The sequence below is a fragment of the Bos taurus genome, chromosome Y (genome assembly GCF_002263795.3).
Source record: "Bos taurus isolate L1 Dominette 01449 registration number 42190680 breed Hereford chromosome Y, ARS-UCD2.0, whole genome shotgun sequence".
Lineage (NCBI taxonomy): Eukaryota > Metazoa > Chordata > Mammalia > Artiodactyla > Bovidae > Bos > Bos taurus.
The window spans coordinates 10,444,154-10,463,786 of NC_082638.1; positions in this window are offsets into that span (position 1 = coordinate 10,444,154).

Here is a 19,633-nt window from a genome sequence, read left to right on the forward strand (position 1 = left end):
GCTGTCCATGCAAAACCACAGGCACGCGAGGAGAGACAGGGTGTGAGCGTGGCAGACGTCCAGGCATTTCCAGCCTCCTCGGCAGGGCAGAAAGGCGAGGGAGGCGCAGGTGTGGGTGTACGTGTGCGTCCCTCTGCCGGAGTGTGCCTGTGAGGGAGGGAAGAGGGAGGAAGCAAGGACGGTGGGCTACTTGCATGTGCCAAGGGACCTCGGGAGAATGGCAGACAGGGAAGCCCCTGGGGGCGGTTGAGAGCCTGCTGGTGGATTTCAGGGCCCAGGGCCTAGGCATTAGCGGCCCTGCCAAAGACACCCCATGGGTCGTGCTCCAAGTCCTGACGTGAATTCCTTCCTTCCTCTGGGGTCTTGCCCCCGGCTGTGGGGGGCGGGGGGGGGCCAGAGGGGCTAAGGGGCGCGTCTGCCCCAGACGGGGGTTTCTGGCAGTGTCGCTGGAGCAGAATCTCTGATTCTGTCGTAGGGCATCTGCACCAGATGACACTCAGAGGCACCCTGCCTTCCAGGTGACCGTCTTGGATGTCCCCGGGCCCAAGCGGGGACTGGCTTCCTTGGCATGTGGGCTGTGTAGGCAAGCAGGGATGCCTGACTGTCGGGAATTCTAGCTGGGCCTAATGAGAGCAACTGAAAGAGAGTCTTGGCATTTAGCAAAGCAGTGAGGCCCGGGTGGTACAAGGCCTCTTGGTGCCTTTGAGGTAGCAAAGCTGCTTTCTGCCCAGGGAGGCATGAGCTGTGGGCCCAGACAGGGCCGGGTGCCCAGGGCAGCATCGGTTCAGGGACTGAGTGCGTCTGGGTAGTGTTAAAGAGAAGGGACGGCGTGTAGGGTTGCCGCCTTACCTTTACGGCCTCAGGTTCCGTGCCTTGTATCGGAAGAGTGCCTGTATCCACGTGCTCCTTCTTCACAAGATTGGATCAGACCCAGGCCTGTCACAGTCTCTTGGGGCCCTTGCAGGCCCGGGCGTCTCTTTGGCCTTTTCCTGCTACAGGGAGACAGGGAGACAGGTGCACTCAGCAAGCTACACAGGTGGGAAGCACAGGGGCCTCACTCGGAGTGTTGTGGGCCCTGACGGCTGGTGGGCTAGCAACAGGGCCACACCATTGACAAGGAACGACCTAGATAGATGCACACGGAGAAAGCGGTTCTCCAAGTCAGCGGAGGCCAGCGCTCCTTGTTTTCTGGTTCCCTGAGGGAAGGCACAGACAATGGATCCGGCCAACGTGACTGGTACTGTGAAGCTGTCCAAGGTGATGGGAGAAGGCAGAACACAGGCGCCTGTCACTCAGCTGGCCACAGCGAGCAAATCCTGGGTCCTGCCCTTGCCCAAACCCCCGACAAATACTCCTGAGCGCACATCTCGGTTCCTGCACCGAACCAGGCCAGGTCCTGCACTTCTTCAAGCCCCCGACCGACACTCCTGGGCCAGCATCGGACTCTCAGGCTTGTTCCTGGCCTTAGTCAAGCCCCCGGAACACATTCCTGAGCCCACAACGCTGTTCTGTACCCCTGAACTACGGTGTGTCCTCCCCTTGTTCAAGCCCCCAGGAAACACTACTGAGCCCGCATCTCACTCGCTGCATTGAACCTGGCTGGCTCCTTGTCTTGTTCAAGCCCCCGACAGATACTCCGGAACCCACATCTCGGTCCCTGCACTGATCCCGGCTGGGTGCTGCCCTTGTTCCCGACCCCGACAAATACTCCTGAGCCCACATCTCGGGCCCTGCACTGAATCGGGTGGGCCCTGCCCATCTTCCAGCCCCGACAAACTCTCCTGAGCCCACATCCCGGTCCCTGCACTGAAGCAGGCTGGGTGCTTCCCATGTTCAAGCCCCGACAAGCACTCCTGAGCCCACATCTCGGGCCCTGCACCGACCCAGTCTGGGTCCTGCCCTTGTTCAAGCCGCTGAACAAATACCCCTGAGCCGGCTTCTCTGTCCCTGCCGTGAACCAGGCCAGGAGCTGCACGTGTTGAAGCCACTGACCAACACTTCTGGGCCTGCATCTGATTCTCAGGCTGGTTCCTGGCCTGAGGTCAGCCCCCAGCAAACAGTATTGAGCCCACAGCTGGCTCCCTGCTCCTGAACTCAACTAAGGTGTGTCCTCCCCTTGTTCAACCACCCCCCACCCCCACCCCCCAGGAAACACCACTGTGCCTGCATCTCACTCGCTGCATTGAACCAGGCTGGGTCCTGCGCTTGTTCAAACCCCCGACAAATCCTCCTGAGCCCACCCCTCGGTCCCTGCACTGAACTAGGCTGGATCCTCCCTTTGTTCAAGCCCCTGACAAACACACCTGACACCACCTCTCGGTCCCGTCATCGAGCCAGGCTGGGTCCTGCCCATGATCAAGCAGCCGATAAACACTCCTTGGAGCACATCTCGGTCCCTGCACTGATCCAGGCTGGATCCTGCCCTTGTTCATCCCGACAGACACTCCCGAGGCCACAGCACAGTCCCTGCCATGACCCAGGCTGGGTCCTGCCTTTGTTCAAGCCCCCGACAAACACTCTTGAGCCTACATCTCGGTCCATGCAACTGAATCGGGTCGGCCCTGCCCATGCCCAAGCTCTTTGTAGAACGCATATATCGTGTGTCAGGACTATAGGATGGCTGGTTTAGCTTGATCCTCTTGCTGCTCCAGGCCCCACAGGCTTGGGCCACAGGGCAGGCTGGGATGTGTTCTCACATGGAGAACAGAACCACTTTGAAAGGGCCTCCATAGGGTCGATGGCAGCCGTGCATGTCTCCGACACCGGTGAGTCGTGGGACTTAACGGGGAGCTGTCCTTAGCGTCTCCCTGGCCGGCATTCGCACAAGGTTCAGGGGGGGTCCCTCATGCCAGCAGAGCGGGCCTCGTTTCTCCCTCTGCGCACAGTGTGGCCACGGCACCTCAGGCTTGTGCAGCTTTCACGTCGGCCCAGCGAGGGAGGGAGGGTCGCCCGTCCCCTTCTGCGCTTCAGCAGTGACCGCCCACTGTTGGCTTTCAAGGTCGAGAAAGCACTCTCCGAACGTGTGGACTAAAACCCTCTGAACTCCCACCGGTGAAACTCACTCAGGACGAGAAGGGCTTGCCTTCACGCCAAGGATAAGCGTCTCTTCTGAGCGCTGGTGTCCACAGAGTTGCAGACGGCAACAGCACTACTTAGAGAGACGGAGACACACAGACACCAGCGCCTGCTACACACGCGGAAGGACTGCCCAACACAGTGCTATGCCAGAAGCAAAGATACAGAGACACAGAGCGAGCGCTGTACACTAAGGCGCTGGTGTTCCCGAACAGTGGAGATCCACTGTAGCGCTGTAGGTGGGGTTCTTCCCTACTCCCCTAGCATCCGGACAGCAGCAGGCTCTCTGTCCCTTGAAGAAAAGTATCCAGCCCCTTGGCACCCCTGCGTATCCCTTGGATACTCAGGGAGAGCTCTCAGTTATTGCCAGTCCCAGGGGACACAGGAGTGTGCCGTTCGGACTGCGGAGCAGGAACCCGTGCTTGGAATTTCCAGAGCCAGGTCAATGACAGCGCCTGGGGCTAGCCCGGCCACATGCAAAACCCTGTCCCTCCCTGGAGCAGAATCTGGCCACGTGGGGGCGCTGGAGCAGCACAGGAACCCCGGAAGATGCCCTCCGGTCTGGGGGCGTGTCCATAAGAGTGCCGCCCACTACCCTGTCGGCCATTGGTCTAGATTTGGGCCAGCAGTCTGTGCATGGCTCACAGCCTAGGCCCCCGCCTGTTCGCCGGATCTCCTAGGGCCCGTTCACCCCGTCCTGCGTTTCTGGCACCCCTTTCTTCGGCCTCACGCCAACACCCCCACACACCAGCCCCCGCCTTCTGACAATCCCCCTCACTCCCCGCCCCCAAAAGAGCTAGTCGGTCCCACAGGTTTACTGCAGCCTGGGCCGCCATTACGCCCCACTTGTTGTGCTCTTATGTCGCGTCCCTTCGCCTCTGCCCCAGCTCGGGGTCACCGCCAAGGCCAAGAGGAACGTGAGAGGCGGTCAGAGGAAGGCGGGAGCGTCCCGGGACCCCGCACCTTCCAAGCTGTGAGCCCAGGTACTCAGGGGGCAGGGCCCCGCCCCCACCCCCCCTCCCCCACCCCGCAGCCTGCCGTCGTGATGCAGTGCGCAGCTGGGACCTTGTCACCAGCAGTTGTCACGCCAGGCCAAGAGGCCACCCTCTTCAGGGTGGAGGCGGTGGAGGAGGGCGAGGCCCTGGTGGACGGAGACGTGGCGGGGATCGGGCGGGAGTTCCAGCTGCTTGCGGAAGACATCGTGGAGGAGGTGGAGGTTGTGGCGGATGAGGAGCAGGAACAGCGGCCCTCCCAGGAGCTAGAGGAGAAGACGGTGGAGGAGCAGGGCCAGGAAAGGCCCGGAGGCCCTTGTGAGCGCCAGGAGCTGGATGCCCTGCAGGCACTGGCCGCCCTGCAGGTAGAACTGAGCTCTGAGCGTGAGCAAAACCGCAGGGCTTACGTTCAGTTCATGCGCAAGAACCATCAGAGGAGGAAGCGTCACTTGGCTCGGAGGAGCGCCATCATCCAGGGCATCCCTGGCTTCTGGGCCAAAGCTGTATCCTTTGCGCTGCTCCTTGGGGTCCGCTGCTCAGGAGGACGAGGAAGGGGAGAAGGGGCAGGAGCAGGCGGAGGGGGTGGAGGCGAGGGCACAGGAAGGGCGCCGGAGGCCACTGAAGGAAATGCGGTCCTGGGCAATTGGCAGGCTCCAAAGGCACAGCCGAGTAGGGCCTGGGCAGGGCCACAGGTGGACGTGTCGCAGCCATGCCTTTGAGTGTCTCCTTCAGGCCTGCATCTGAGGAGGCGCAGCCCCTGAGGCCTCTAAGTCAACATTGACCAGAGACGGTACACAAGAGCAGCGTTCGCAGACAGTTATTGGTGTAAATGTGGGTGATCCCGGCACATTGCTGGGGCATGTGAGTCATTCACACACACACGCACACACGCACACGCACACACACACACACACACACACACACACACACACACGTACACATAAACACACACACACATACCCAAGAAGCCCTTTACTTTCAGACACGGTTTGTCACAAGGACTGCAAGTCTGACCGTATAAGCAGTGACATGCCGCTACCCAGCATACACAGGTCTGGAGGAGCAGAGTAGCGGTCAGAAACAGCCCCTGCTTGGGGAATGCAGATGCACACCATCCCAAGGGGCCCAGAGCCATGAGCGTGTCTGATGGTATGGCAGGTCCTGAGGATATCAGCAGTGGCCGGGCAAGAGGCAGTGCCCGCCAAGCTCCTTGCAGATGCGTGTTCCAGTATCCTTGTTCCACCCCAGACTAGGGCTGATGCTCCTGGCTCTTCTTGGCCGGCATGTGGCCTGAATGGCTCCTTGACCTAAAGCAGATTATGAGCCACCCTCAAGTCTCCGTCCTGATCAGCGACCAAGATCAAGACTTTCTCGGCTACATGATGGACTTGAAGGTCAGTGAGGGAGACTGAGGAAGGGTGGGTATGGGACCTGGCGGGGAGTGGGAGGAACGTGTTAGCCATGTTCCTGTGCTGTGAGACTTTGGAGAGGCATCGGGGAAGCTGATCATGCCTGCCTTGGAGGCAAGCTGAGGCCCCTAGAAGCTTGCACCTTTTCCCTCCTCGCTATCCTGGCAGGTGCAGGTGCGGAGCCATCCGCCGTCCCGCTGCAAGCTGATCTTTTCCTTTCGGGACAACCCCTACTTCTTGAACTCGGTGATCATTAAGGAGTATTACCTTGACATCACTGGTAAAAGGTGGCTCCCGGGGTGATGAGTGTGGGTGTGCAAGCGTGTGGATGATGCACCTGCGGTGTCCACCCCAGTCTCCCCTGTCTGTCTGCAGGGTACAGGGCACGTCGATCCACTCCAGTCCACTGGTTCTGGGACTTTGAACGGGGAGCCCCCAGCCGCAGGCTGGACACCAGGAGCCTTAACTTTCTCAACTGGCTGTCAGGCCACAACGGCCCAGAATCGAACAGGATTGCTGAGGTGGGGTTGCTTTGGGCTTGCACACAGTTGGTGGTTGATGTTGGAGTTCTTGGCTGCTCATGGGAGGGTTGGGAGCCTGGTCAGCCCCTGGCTGACCTTGCTCGTGTTGCCTGCAGATCATCAGCGAAGACGTGTGGGACGATCCCCTGAAGTACTACCTCAGGGAGGAAGGTTCGTCCATGAGAGACAACTGACAGAAACACATGTGGTGATGGGGTCTGGAGGTAGGCCCCGTAGGGACAGCCGAATAGTAGCTGGGACACAGTACTTTCTTTCGCAAATGGGGATGCTCAGGCTCATGCAAACTGGCTGCAGAGCCAGAGCCTGAGTCAAGCATGCAGCAGGTGACTTGCTGAGACTGGGGGCTGGGGGGGACTCGGTGTGTCCGAGAGCGCAGTAAGTCCCCCTCCAGTCAGCTGTGGTGGCAGCGCGAGAGTCCTAGGTGATACGACTAGAGGCAGGGTGAATTAAGTGCCTGTGTCAGAATCATCTGTCCTTGGGTCCTGCCATTCCCCCGGCGTCCTTCCTCTCACTGAGTTTGAGAATGCCTGGGCCCTTCACTTCCGCCCCTTAACCTAGGATGGCCTGTCATTGAAAGGGCGTCCTGTCCAGGGCCCCAGTGCACCTGTGCGCTGACTTTGGGATCTTGTGTGAATTTCCACATCCAATACTCTGATCTCACCAGCACCACACCTGCTGAGCTTGAAGTTGCTTCAGGGAAAATCCGGACGTCTCTGGGAGGAGGTGGACAGGGAGCCCCAAGGGCAGGACATGGTGCCTAGTGACACCATCTCCGTCATTGCTGGACACGGGTCTTCGGCTCCTGAAACCCCTGTGTTCCCTGTTTGCGTCCGTGTCTACGTGCAAAGCATGTGTGTGTGTACACGCGTGTGCTTGTGTCACCTGTCTTTATGCGGGGGTGTGTGTGTGTGTCCGGCCCAGGGCGGACGCAGAGATGAAGGCGACGGGAGAGGAGGTGACGAGCGACCAGAAGAGGAGGCACGAGGCGTCCCCAGGCTGACGGAGGTTGGTCACCGACTCTCCGCATGACCGTATCCGGGATGGGAATGAGGAAAAGATGGCCAGTGATACCTGCGGACCGTGGCTCGAGAAATCCGCAATTAGACCAAATCCAAAACACGCTCGCCACTTCTAACTTGTGGTTGTGTGTGCTTGGACCAGGGAGAGGGAAGTGCATGGTCTGAGGATTCCGCGAGGGCAAATCAGGTGGGGCGGGGCTTTGAAACCGCTGCCTGAGGAGCCCTCAGTCCATGGGGACGTGGGCCGGCCTCTGGAAATGGTGGGCGAGGGTACGGCTGGACCCGGGGTGGAGAGGAGGCCAAGTTCCTGTAGAGAAGAGCAGAGACCCGAAGGAGAAAGAGGCACAGATTGCCTGCTGCACTGGGGACTTGTTCCACACACGGAAGAAGGAGACCCGGGAGGGCCCTGGGCCAGTGCTGCCCAGGATCGGCCCATCGGCCCGCACGCTGTCTCCACGAGGGTGGCACACACTGGCATGATGCGAAACACAACGCAAGATGTGCTAAGCTAGGCTGTCCATGCAAAACCACAGGCACGCGAGGAGAGACAGGGTGTGAGCGTGGCAGACGTCCAGGCATTTCCAGCCTCCTCGGCAGGGCAGAAAGGCGAGGGAGGCGCAGGTGTGGGTGTACGTGTGCGTCCCTCTGCCGGAGTGTGCCTGTGAGGGAGGGAAGAGGGAGGAAGCAAGGACGGTGGGCTACTTGCATGTGCCAAGGGACCTCGGGAGAATGGCAGACAGGGAAGCCCCTGGGGGCGGTTGAGAGCCTGCTGGTGGATTTCAGGGCCCAGGGCCTAGGCATTAGCGGCCCTGCCAAAGACACCCCATGGGTCGTGCTCCAAGTCCTGACGTGAATTCCTTCCTTCCTCTGGGGTCTTGCCCCCGGCTGTGGGGGGCGGGGGGGGGCCAGAGGGGCTAAGGGGCGCGTCTGCCCCAGACGGGGGTTTCTGGCAGTGTCGCTGGAGCAGAATCTCTGATTCTGTCGTAGGGCATCTGCACCAGATGACACTCAGAGGCACCCTGCCTTCCAGGTGACCGTCTTGGATGTCCCCGGGCCCAAGCGGGGACTGGCTTCCTTGGCATGTGGGCTGTGTAGGCAAGCAGGGATGCCTGACTGTCGGGAATTCTAGCTGGGCCTAATGAGAGCAACTGAAAGAGAGTCTTGGCATTTAGCAAAGCAGTGAGGCCCGGGTGGTACAAGGCCTCTTGGTGCCTTTGAGGTAGCAAAGCTGCTTTCTGCCCAGGGAGGCATGAGCTGTGGGCCCAGACAGGGCCGGGTGCCCAGGGCAGCATCGGTTCAGGGACTGAGTGCGTCTGGGTAGTGTTAAAGAGAAGGGACGGCGTGTAGGGTTGCCGCCTTACCTTTACGGCCTCAGGTTCCGTGCCTTGTATCGGAAGAGTGCCTGTATCCACGTGCTCCTTCTTCACAAGATTGGATCAGACCCAGGCCTGTCACAGTCTCTTGGGGCCCTTGCAGGCCCGGGCGTCTCTTTGGCCTTTTCCTGCTACAGGGAGACAGGGAGACAGGTGCACTCAGCAAGCTACACAGGTGGGAAGCACAGGGGCCTCACTCGGAGTGTTGTGGGCCCTGACGGCTGGTGGGCTAGCAACAGGGCCACGCCATTGACAAGGAACGACCTAGATAGATGCACACGGAGAAAGCGGTTCTCCAAGTCAGCGGAGGCCAGCGCTCCTTGTTTTCTGGTTCCCTGAGGGAAGGCACAGACAATGGATCCGGCCAACGTGACTGGTACTGTGAAGCTGTCCAAGGTGATGGGAGAAGGCAGAACACAGGCGCCTGTCACTCAGCTGGCCACAGCGAGCAAATCCTGGGTCCTGCCCTTGCCCAAACCCCCGACAAATACTCCTGAGCGCACATCTCGGTTCCTGCACCGAACCAGGCCAGGTCCTGCACTTCTTCAAGCCCCCGACCGACACTCCTGGGCCAGCATCGGACTCTCAGGCTTGTTCCTGGCCTTAGTCAAGCCCCCGGAACACATTCCTGAGCCCACAACGCTGTTCTGTACCCCTGAACTACGGTGTGTCCTCCCCTTGTTCAAGCCCCCAGGAAACACTACTGAGCCCGCATCTCACTCGCTGCATTGAACCTGGCTGGCTCCTTGTCTTGTTCAAGCCCCCGACAGATACTCCGGAACCCACATCTCGGTCCCTGCACTGATCCCGGCTGGGTGCTGCCCTTGTTCCCGACCCCGACAAATACTCCTGAGCCCACATCTCGGGCCCTGCACTGAATCGGGTGGGCCCTGCCCATCTTCCAGCCCCGACAAACTCTCCTGAGCCCACATCCCGGTCCCTGCACTGAAGCAGGCTGGGTGCTTCCCATGTTCAAGCCCCGACAAGCACTCCTGAGCCCACATCTCGGGCCCTGCACCGACCCAGTCTGGGTCCTGCCCTTGTTCAAGCCGCTGAACAAATACCCCTGAGCCGGCTTCTCTGTCCCTGCCGTGAACCAGGCCAGGAGCTGCACGTGTTGAAGCCACTGACCAACACTTCTGGGCCTGCATCTGATTCTCAGGCTGGTTCCTGGCCTGAGGTCAGCCCCCAGCAAACAGTATTGAGCCCACAGCTGGCTCCCTGCTCCTGAACTCAACTAAGGTGTGTCCTCCCCTTGTTCAACCACCCCCCACCCCCACCCCCCAGGAAACACCACTGTGCCTGCATCTCACTCGCTGCATTGAACCAGGCTGGGTCCTGCGCTTGTTCAAACCCCCGACAAATCCTCCTGAGCCCACCCCTCGGTCCCTGCACTGAACTAGGCTGGATCCTCCCTTTGTTCAAGCCCCTGACAAACACACCTGACACCACCTCTCGGTCCCGTCATCGAGCCAGGCTGGGTCCTGCCCATGATCAAGCAGCCGATAAACACTCCTTGGAGCACATCTCGGTCCCTGCACTGATCCAGGCTGGATCCTGCCCTTTTTCATCCCGACAGACACTCCCGAGGCCACAGCACAGTCCCTGCCATGACCCAGGCTGGGTCCTGCCTTTGTTCAAGCCCCCGACAAACACTCTTGAGCCTACATCTCGGTCCATGCAACTGAATCGGGTCGGCCCTGCCCATGCCCAAGCTCTTTGTAGAACGCATATATCGTGTGTCAGGACTATAGGATGGCTGGTTTAGCTTGATCCTCTTGCTGCTCCAGGCCCCACAGGCTTGGGCCACAGGGCAGGCTGGGATGTGTTCTCACATGGAGAACAGAACCACTTTGAAAGGGCCTCCATAGGGTCGATGGCAGCCGTGCATGTCTCCGACACCGGTGAGTCGTGGGACTTAACGGGGAGCTGTCCTTAGCGTCTCCCTGGCCGGCATTCGCACAAGGTTCAGGGGGGGTCCCTCATGCCAGCAGAGCGGGCCTCGTTTCTCCCTCTGCGCACAGTGTGGCCACGGCACCTCAGGCTTGTGCAGCTTTCACGTCGGCCCAGCGAGGGAGGGAGGGTCGCCCGTCCCCTTCTGCGCTTCAGCAGTGACCGCCCACTGTTGGCTTTCAAGGTCGAGAAAGCACTCTCCGAACGTGTGGACTAAAACCCTCTGAACTCCCACCGGTGAAACTCACTCAGGACGAGAAGGGCTTGCCTTCACGCCAAGGATAAGCGTCTCTTCTGAGCGCTGGTGTCCACAGAGTTGCAGACGGCAACAGCACTACTTAGAGAGACGGAGACACACAGACACCAGCGCCTGCTACACACGCGGAAGGACTGCCCAACACAGTGCTATGCCAGAAGCAAAGATACAGAGACACAGAGCGAGCGCTGTACACTAAGGCGCTGGTGTTCCCGAACAGTGGAGATCCACTGTAGCGCTGTAGGTGGGGTTCTTCCCTACTCCCCTAGCATCCGGACAGCAGCAGGCTCTCTGTCCCTTGAAGAAAAGTATCCAGCCCCTTGGCACCCCTGCGTATCCCTTGGATACTCAGGGAGAGCTCTCAGTTATTGCCAGTCCCAGGGGACACAGGAGTGTGCGGTTCGGACTGCGGAGCAGGAACCCGTGCTTGGAATTTCCAGAGCCAGGTCAATGACAGCGCCTGGGGCTAGCCCGGCCACATGCAAAACCCTGTCCCTCCCTGGAGCAGAATCTGGCCACGTGGGGGCGCTGGAGCAGCACAGGAACCCCGGAAGATGCCCTCCGGTCTGGGGGCGTGTCCATAAGAGTGCCGCCCACTACCCTGTCGGCCATTGGTCTAGATTTGGGCCAGCAGTCTGTGCATGGCTCACAGCCTAGGCCCCCGCCTGTTCGCCGGATCTCCTAGGGCCCGTTCACCCCGTCCTGCGTTTCTGGCACCCCTTTCTTCGGCCTCACGCCAACACCCCCACACACCAGCCCCCGCCTTCTGACAATCCCCCTCACTCCCCGCCCCCAAAAGAGCTAGTCGGTCCCACAGGTTTACTGCAGCCTGGGCCGCCATTACGCCCCACTTGCTGTGCTCTTATGTCGCGTCCCTTCGCCTCTGCCCCAGCTCGGGGTCACCGCCAAGGCCAAGAGGAACGTGAGAGGCGGTCAGAGGAAGGCGGGAGCGTCCCGGGACCCCGCACCTTCCAAGCTGTGAGCCCAGGTACTCAGGGGGCAGGGCCCCGCCCCCACCCCCCCTCCCCCACCCCGCAGCCTGCCGTCGTGATGCAGTGCGCAGCTGGGACCTTGTCACCAGCAGTTGTCACGCCAGGCCAAGAGGCCACCCTCTTCAGGGTGGAGGCGGTGGAGGAGGGCGAGGCCCTGGTGGACGGAGACGTGGCGGGGATCGGGCGGGAGTTCCAGCTGCTTGCGGAAGACATCGTGGAGGAGGTGGAGGTTGTGGCGGATGAGGAGCAGGAACAGCGGCCCTCCCAGGAGCTAGAGGAGAAGACGGTGGAGGAGCAGGGCCAGGAAAGGCCCGGAGGCCCTTGTGAGCGCCAGGAGCTGGATGCCCTGCAGGCACTGGCCGCCCTGCAGGTAGAACTGAGCTCTGAGCGTGAGCAAAACCGCAGGGCTTACGTTCAGTTCATGCGCAAGAACCATCAGAGGAGGAAGCGTCACTTGGCTCGGAGGAGCGCCATCATCCAGGGCATCCCTGGCTTCTGGGCCAAAGCTGTATCCTTTGCGCTGCTCCTTGGGGTCCGCTGCTCAGGAGGACGAGGAAGGGGAGAAGGGGCAGGAGCAGGCGGAGGGGGTGGAGGCGAGGGCACAGGAAGGGCGCCGGAGGCCACTGAAGGAAATGCGGTCCTGGGCAATTGGCAGGCTCCAAAGGCACAGCCGAGTAGGGCCTGGGCAGGGCCACAGGTGGACGTGTCGCAGCCATGCCTTTGAGTGTCTCCTTCAGGCCTGCATCTGAGGAGGCGCAGCCCCTGAGGCCTCTAAGTCAACATTGACCAGAGACGGTACACAAGAGCAGCGTTCGCAGACAGTTATTGGTGTAAATGTGGGTGATCCCGGCACATTGCTGGGGCATGTGAGTCATTCACACACACACGCACACACGCACACGCACACACACACACACACACACACACACACACACACACGTACACATAAACACACACACACATACCCAAGAAGCCCTTTACTTTCAGACACGGTTTGTCACAAGGACTGCAAGTCTGACCGTATAAGCAGTGACATGCCGCTACCCAGCATACACAGGTCTGGAGGAGCAGAGTAGCGGTCAGAAACAGCCCCTGCTTGGGGAATGCAGATGCACACCATCCCAAGGGGCCCAGAGCCATGAGCGTGTCTGATGGTATGGCAGGTCCTGAGGATATCAGCAGTGGCCGGGCAAGAGGCAGTGCCCGCCAAGCTCCTTGCAGATGCGTGTTCCAGTATCCTTGTTCCACCCCAGACTAGGGCTGATGCTCCTGGCTCTTCTTGGCCGGCATGTGGCCTGAATGGCTCCTTGACCTAAAGCAGATTATGAGCCACCCTCAAGTCTCCGTCCTGATCAGCGACCAAGATCAAGACTTTCTCGGCTACATGATGGACTTGAAGGTCAGTGAGGGAGACTGAGGAAGGGTGGGTATGGGACCTGGCGGGGAGTGGGAGGAACGTGTTAGCCATGTTCCTGTGCTGTGAGACTTTGGAGAGGCATCGGGGAAGCTGATCATGCCTGCCTTGGAGGCAAGCTGAGGCCCCTAGAAGCTTGCACCATTTCCCTCCTCGCTATCCTGGCAGGTGCAGGTGCGGAGCCATTCGCCGTCTCGCTGCAAGCTGGTCTTTTCCTTTCGGGACAACCCCTACTTCTTGAACTCGGTGATCATTAAGGAGTATTACCTTGACATCACTGGCAAAAGGTGGCTCCCGGGGTGATGAGTGTGGGTGTGCAAGCGTGTGGATGATGCACCTGCGGTGTCCACCCCAGTCTCCCCTGTCTGTCTGCAGGGTACAGGGCACGTCGATCCACTCCAGTCCACTGGTTCTGGGACTTTGAACGGGGAGCCCCCAGCCGCAGGCTGGACACCAGGAGCCTTAACTTTCTCAACTGGCTGTCAGGCCACAACGGCCCAGAATCGAACAGGATTGCTGAGGTGGGGTTGCTTTGGGCTTGCACACAGTTGGTGGTTGATGTTGGAGTTCTTGGCTGCTCATGGGAGGGTTGGGAGCCTGGTCAGCCCCTGGCTGACCTTGCTCGTGTTGCCTGCAGATCATCAGCGAAGACGTGTGGGACGATCCCCTGAAGTACTACCTCAGGGAGGAAGGTTCGTCCATGAGAGACAACTGACAGAAACACATGTGGTGATGGGGTCTGGAGGTAGGCCCCGTAGGGACAGCCGAATAGTAGCTGGGACACAGTACTTTCTTTCGCAAATGGGGATGCTCAGGCTCATGCAAACTGGCTGCAGAGCCAGAGCCTGAGTCAAGCATGCAGCAGGTGACTTGCTGAGACTGGGGGCTGGGGGGGACTCGGTGTGTCCGAGAGCGCAGTTAGTCCCCCTCCAGTCAGCTGTGGTGGCAGCGCGAGAGTCCTAGGTGATACGACTAGAGGCAGGGTGAATTAAGTGCCTGTGTCAGAATCATCTGTCCTTGGGTCCTGCCATTCCCCCGGCGTCCTTCCTCTCACTGAGTTTGAGAATGCCTGGGCCCTTCACTTCCGCCCCTTAACCTAGGATGGCCTGTCATTGAAAGGGCGTCCTGTCCAGGGCCCCAGTGCACCTGTGCGCTGACTTTGGGATCTTGTGTGAATTTCCACATCCAATACTCTGATCTCACCAGCACCACACCTGCTGAGCTTGAAGTTGCTTCAGGGAAAATCCGGACGTCTCTGGGAGGAGGTGGACAGGGAGCCCCAAGGGCAGGACATGGTGCCTAGTGACACCATCTCCGTCATTGCTGGACACGGGTCTTCGGCTCCTGAAACCCCTGTGTTCCCTGTTTGCGTCCGTGTCTACGTGCAAAGCATGTGTGTGTGTACACGCGTGTGCTTGTGTCACCTGTCTTTATGCGGGGGTGTGTGTGTGTGTCCGGCCCAGGGCGGACGCAGAGATGAAGGCGACGGGAGAGGAGGTGACGAGCGACCAGAAGAGGAGGCACGAGGCGTCCCCAGGCTGACGGAGGTTGGTCACCGACTCTCCGCATGACCGTATCCGGGATGGGAATGAGGAAAAGATGGCCAGTGATACCTGCGGACCGTGGCTCGAGAAATCCGCAATTAGACCAAATCCAAAACACGCTCGCCACTTCTAACTTGTGGTTGTGTGTGCTTGGACCAGGGAGAGGGAAGTGCATGGTCTGAGGATTCCGCGAGGGCAAATCAGGTGGGGCGGGGCTTTGAAACCGCTGCCTGAGGAGCCCTCAGTCCATGGGGACGTGGGCCGGCCTCTGGAAATGGTGGGCGAGGGTACGGCTGGACCCGGGGTGGAGAGGAGGCCAAGTTCCTGTAGAGAAGAGCAGAGACCCGAAGGAGAAAGAGGCACAGATTGCCTGCTGCACTGGGGACTTGTTCCACACACGGAAGAAGGAGACCCGGGAGGGCCCTGGGCCAGTGCTGCCCAGGATCGGCCCATCGGCCCGCACGCTGTCTCCTCGAGGGTGGCACACACTGGCATGATGCGAAACACAACGCAAGATGTGCTAAGCTAGGCTGTCCATGCAAAACCACAGGCACGCGAGGAGAGACAGGGTGTGAGCGTGGCAGACGTCCAGGCATTTCCAGCCTCCTCGGCAGGGCAGAAAGGCGAGGGAGGCGCAGGTGTGGGTGTACGTGTGCGTCCCTCTGCCGGAGTGTGCCTGTGAGGGAGGGAAGAGGGAGGAAGCAAGGACGGTGGGCTACTTGCATGTGCCAAGGGACCTCGGGAGAATGGCAGACAGGGAAGCCCCTGGGGGCGGTTGAGAGCCTGCTGGTGGATTTCAGGGCCCAGGGGCTAGGCATTAGCGGCCCTGCCAAAGACACCCCATGGGTCGTGCTCCAAGTCCTGACGTGAATTCCTTCCTTCCTCTGGGGTCTTGCCCCCGGCTGTGGGGGGCGGGGGGGGGCCAGAGGGGCTAAGGGGCGCGTCTGCCCCAGACGGGGGTTTCTGGCAGTGTCGCTGGAGCAGAATCTCTGATTCTGTCGTAGGGCATCTGCACCAGATGACACTCAGAGGCACCCTGCCTTCCAGGTGACCGTCTTGGATGTCCCCGGGCCCAAGCGGGGACTGGCTTCCTTGGCATGTGGGCTGTGTAGGCAAGCAGGGATGCCTGACTGTCGGGAATTCTAGCTGGGCCTAATGAGAGCAACTGAAAGAGAGTCTTGGCATTTAGCAAAGCAGTGAGGCCCGGGTGGTACAAGGCCTCTTGGTGCCTTTGAGGTAGCAAAGCTGCTTTCTGCCCAGGGAGGCATGAGCTGTGGGCCCAGACAGGGCCGGGTGCCCAGGGCAGCATCGGTTCAGGGACTGAGTGCGTCTGGGTAGTGTTAAAGAGAAGGGACGGCGTGTAGGGTTGCCGCCTTACCTTTACGGCCTCAGGTTCCGTGCCTTGTATCGGAAGAGTGCCTGTATCCACGTGCTCCTTCTTCACAAGATTGGATCAGACCCAGGCCTGTCACAGTCTCTTGGGGCCCTTGCAGGCCCGGGCGTCTCTTTGGCCTTTTCCTGCTACAGGGAGACAGGGAGACAGGTGCACTCAGCAAGCTACACAGGTGGGAAGCACAGGGGCCTCACTCGGAGTGTTGTGGGCCCTGACGGCTGGTGGGCTAGCAACAGGGCCACACCATTGACAAGGAACGACCTAGATAGATGCACACGGAGAAAGCGGTTCTCCAAGTCAGCGGAGGCCAGCGCTCCTTGTTTTCTGGTTCCCTGAGGGAAGGCACAGACAATGGATCCGGCCAACGTGACTGGTACTGTGAAGCTGTCCAAGGTGATGGGAGAAGGCAGAACACAGGCGCCTGTCACTCAGCTGGCCACAGCGAGCAAATCCTGAGTCCTGCCCTTGCCCAAACCCCCGACAAATACTCCTGAGCGCACATCTCGGTTCCTGCACCGAACCAGGCCAGGTCCTGCACTTCTTCAAGCCCCCGACCGACACTCCTGGGCCAGCATCGGACTCTCAGGCTTGTTCCTGGCCTTAGTCAAGCCCCCGGAACACATTCCTGAGCCCACAACGCGCTCTGTACCCCTGAACTACGGTGTGTCCTCCCCTTGTTCAAGCCCCCAGGAAACACTACTGAGCCCGCATCTCACTCGCTGCATTGAACCTGGCTGGCTCCTTGTCTTGTTCAAGCCCCCGACAGATACTCCGGAACCCACATCTCGGTCCCTGCACTGATCCCGGCTGGGTGCTGCCCTTGTTCCCGACCCCGACAAATACTCCTGAGCCCACATCTCGGGCCCTGCACTGAATCGGGTGGGCCCTGCCCATCTTCCAGCCCCGACAAACTCTCCTGAGCCCACATCCCGGTCCCTGCACTGAAGCAGGCTGGGTGCTTCCCATGTTCAAGCCCCGACAAGCACTCCTGAGCCCACATCTCGGGCCCTGCACCGACCCAGTCTGGGTCCTGCCCTTGTTCAAGCCGCTGAACAAATACCCCTGAGCCGGCTTCTCTGTCCCTGCCGTGAACCAGGCCAGGAGCTGCACGTGTTGAAGCCACTGACCAACACTTCTGGGCCTGCATCTGATTCTCAGGCTGGTTCCTGGCCTGAGGTCAGCCCCCAGCAAACAGTATTGAGCCCACAGCTGGCTCCCTGCTCCTGAACTCAACTAAGGTGTGTCCTCCCCTTGTTCAACCACCCCCCACCCCCACCCCCCAGGAAACACCACTGTGCCTGCATCTCACTCGCTGCATTGAACCAGGCTGGGTCCTGCGCTTGTTCAAACCCCCGACAAATCCTCCTGAGCCCACCCCTCGGTCCCTGCACTGAACCAGGCTGGATCCTCCCTTTGTTCAAGCCCCTGACAAACACACCTGACACCACCTCTCGGTCCCGTCATCGAGCCAGGCTGGGTCCTGCCCATGATCAAGCAGCCGATAAACACTCCTTGGAGCACATCTCGGTCCCTGCACTGATCCAGGCTGGATCCTGCCCTTGTTCATCCCGACAGACACTCCCGAGGCCACAGCACAGTCCCTGCCATGACCCAGGCTGGGTCCTGCCTTTGTTCAAGCCCCCGACAAACACTCTTGAGCCTACATCTCGGTCCATGCAACTGAATCGGGTCGGCCCTGCCCATGCCCAAGCTCTTTGTAGAACGCATATATCGTGTGTCAGGACTATAGGATGGCTGGTTTAGCTTGATCCTCTTGCTGCTCCAGGCCCCACAGGCTTGGGCCACAGGGCAGGCTGGGATGTGTTCTCACATGGAGAACAGAACCACTTTGAAAGGGCCTCCATAGGGTCGATGGCAGCCGTGCATGTCTCCGACACCGGTGAGTCGTGGGACTTAACGGGGAGCTGTCCTTAGCGTCTCCCTGGCCGGCATTCGCACAAGGTTCAGGGGGGGTCCCTCATGCCAGCAGAGCGGGCCTCGTTTCTCCCTCTGCGCACAGTGTGGCCACGGCACCTCAGGCTTGTGCAGCTTTCACGTCGGCCCAGCGAGGGAGGGAGGGTCGCCCGTCCCCTTCTGCGCTTCAGCAGTGACCGCCCACTGTTGGCTTTCAAGGTCGAGAAAGCACTCTCCGAACGTGTGGACTAAAACCCTCTGAACTCCCACCGGTGAAACTCACTCAGGACGAGAAGGGCTTGCCTTCACGCCAAGGATAAGCGTCTCTTCTGAGCGCTGGTGTCCACAGAGTTGCAGACGGCAACAGCACTACTTAGAGAGACGGAGACACACAGACACCAGCGCCTGCTACACACGCGGAAGGACTGCCCAACACAGTGCTATGCCAGAAGCAAAGATACAGAGACACAGAGCGAGCGCTGTACACTAAGGCGCTGGTGTTCCCGAACAGTGGAGATCCACTGTAGCGCTGTAGGTGGGGTTCTTCCCTACTCCCCTAGCATCCGGACAGCAGCAGGCTCTCTGTCCCTTGAAGAAAAGTATCCAGCCCCTTGGCACCCCTGCGTATCCCTTGGATACTCAGGGAGAGCTCTCAGTTATTGCCAGTCCCAGGGGACACAGGAGTGTGCGGTTCGGACTGCGGAGCAGGAACCCGTGCTTGGAATTTCCAGAGCCAGGTCAATGACAGCGCCTGGGGCTAGCCCGGCCACATGCAAAACCCTGTCCCTCCCTGGAGCAGAATCTGGCCACGTGGGGGCGCTGGAGCAGCACAGGAACCCCGGAAGATGCCCTCCGGTCTGGGGGCGTGTCCATAAGAGTGCCGCCCACTACCCTGTCGGCCATTGGTCTAGATTTGGGCCAGCAGTCTGTGCATGGCTCACAGCCTAGGCCCCCGCCTGTTCGCCGGATCTCCTAGGGCCCGTTCACCCCGTCCTGCGTTTCTGGCACCCCTTTCTTCGGCCTCACGCCAACACCCCCACACACCAGCCCCCGCCTTCTGACAATCCCCCTCACTCCCCGCCCCCAAAAGAGCTAGTCGGTCCCACAGGTTTACTGCAGCCTGGGCCGCCATTACGCCCCACTTGCTGTGCTCTTATGTCGCGTCCCTTCGCCTCTGCCCCAGCTCGGGGTCACCGCCAAGGCCAAGAGGAACGTGAGAGGCGGTCAGAGGAAGGCGGGAGCGTCCCGGGACCCCGCACCTTCCAAGCTGTGAGCCCAGGTACTCAGGGGGCAGGGCCCCGCCCCCACCCCCCCTCCCCCACCCCGCAGCCTGCCGTCGTGATGCAGTGCGCAGCTGGGACCTTGTCACCAGCAGTTGTCACGCCAGGCCAAGAGGCCACCCTCTTCAGGGTGGAGGCGGTGGAGGAGGGCGAGGCCCTGGTGGACGGAGACGTGGCGGGGATCGGGCGGGAGTTCCAGCTGCTTGCGGAAGACATCGTGGAGGAGGTGGAGGTTGTGGCGGATGAGGAGCAGGAACAGCGGCCCTCCCAGGAGCTAGAGGAGAAGACGGTGGAGGAGCAGGGCCAGGAAAGGCCCGGAGGCCCTTGTGAGCGCCAGGAGCTGGATGCCCTGCAGGCACTGGCCGCCCTGCAGGTAGAACTGAGCTCTGAGCGTGAGCAAAACCGCAGGGCTTACGTTCAGTTCATGCGCAAGAACCATCAGAGGAGGAAGCGTCACTTGGCTCGGAGGAGCGCCAT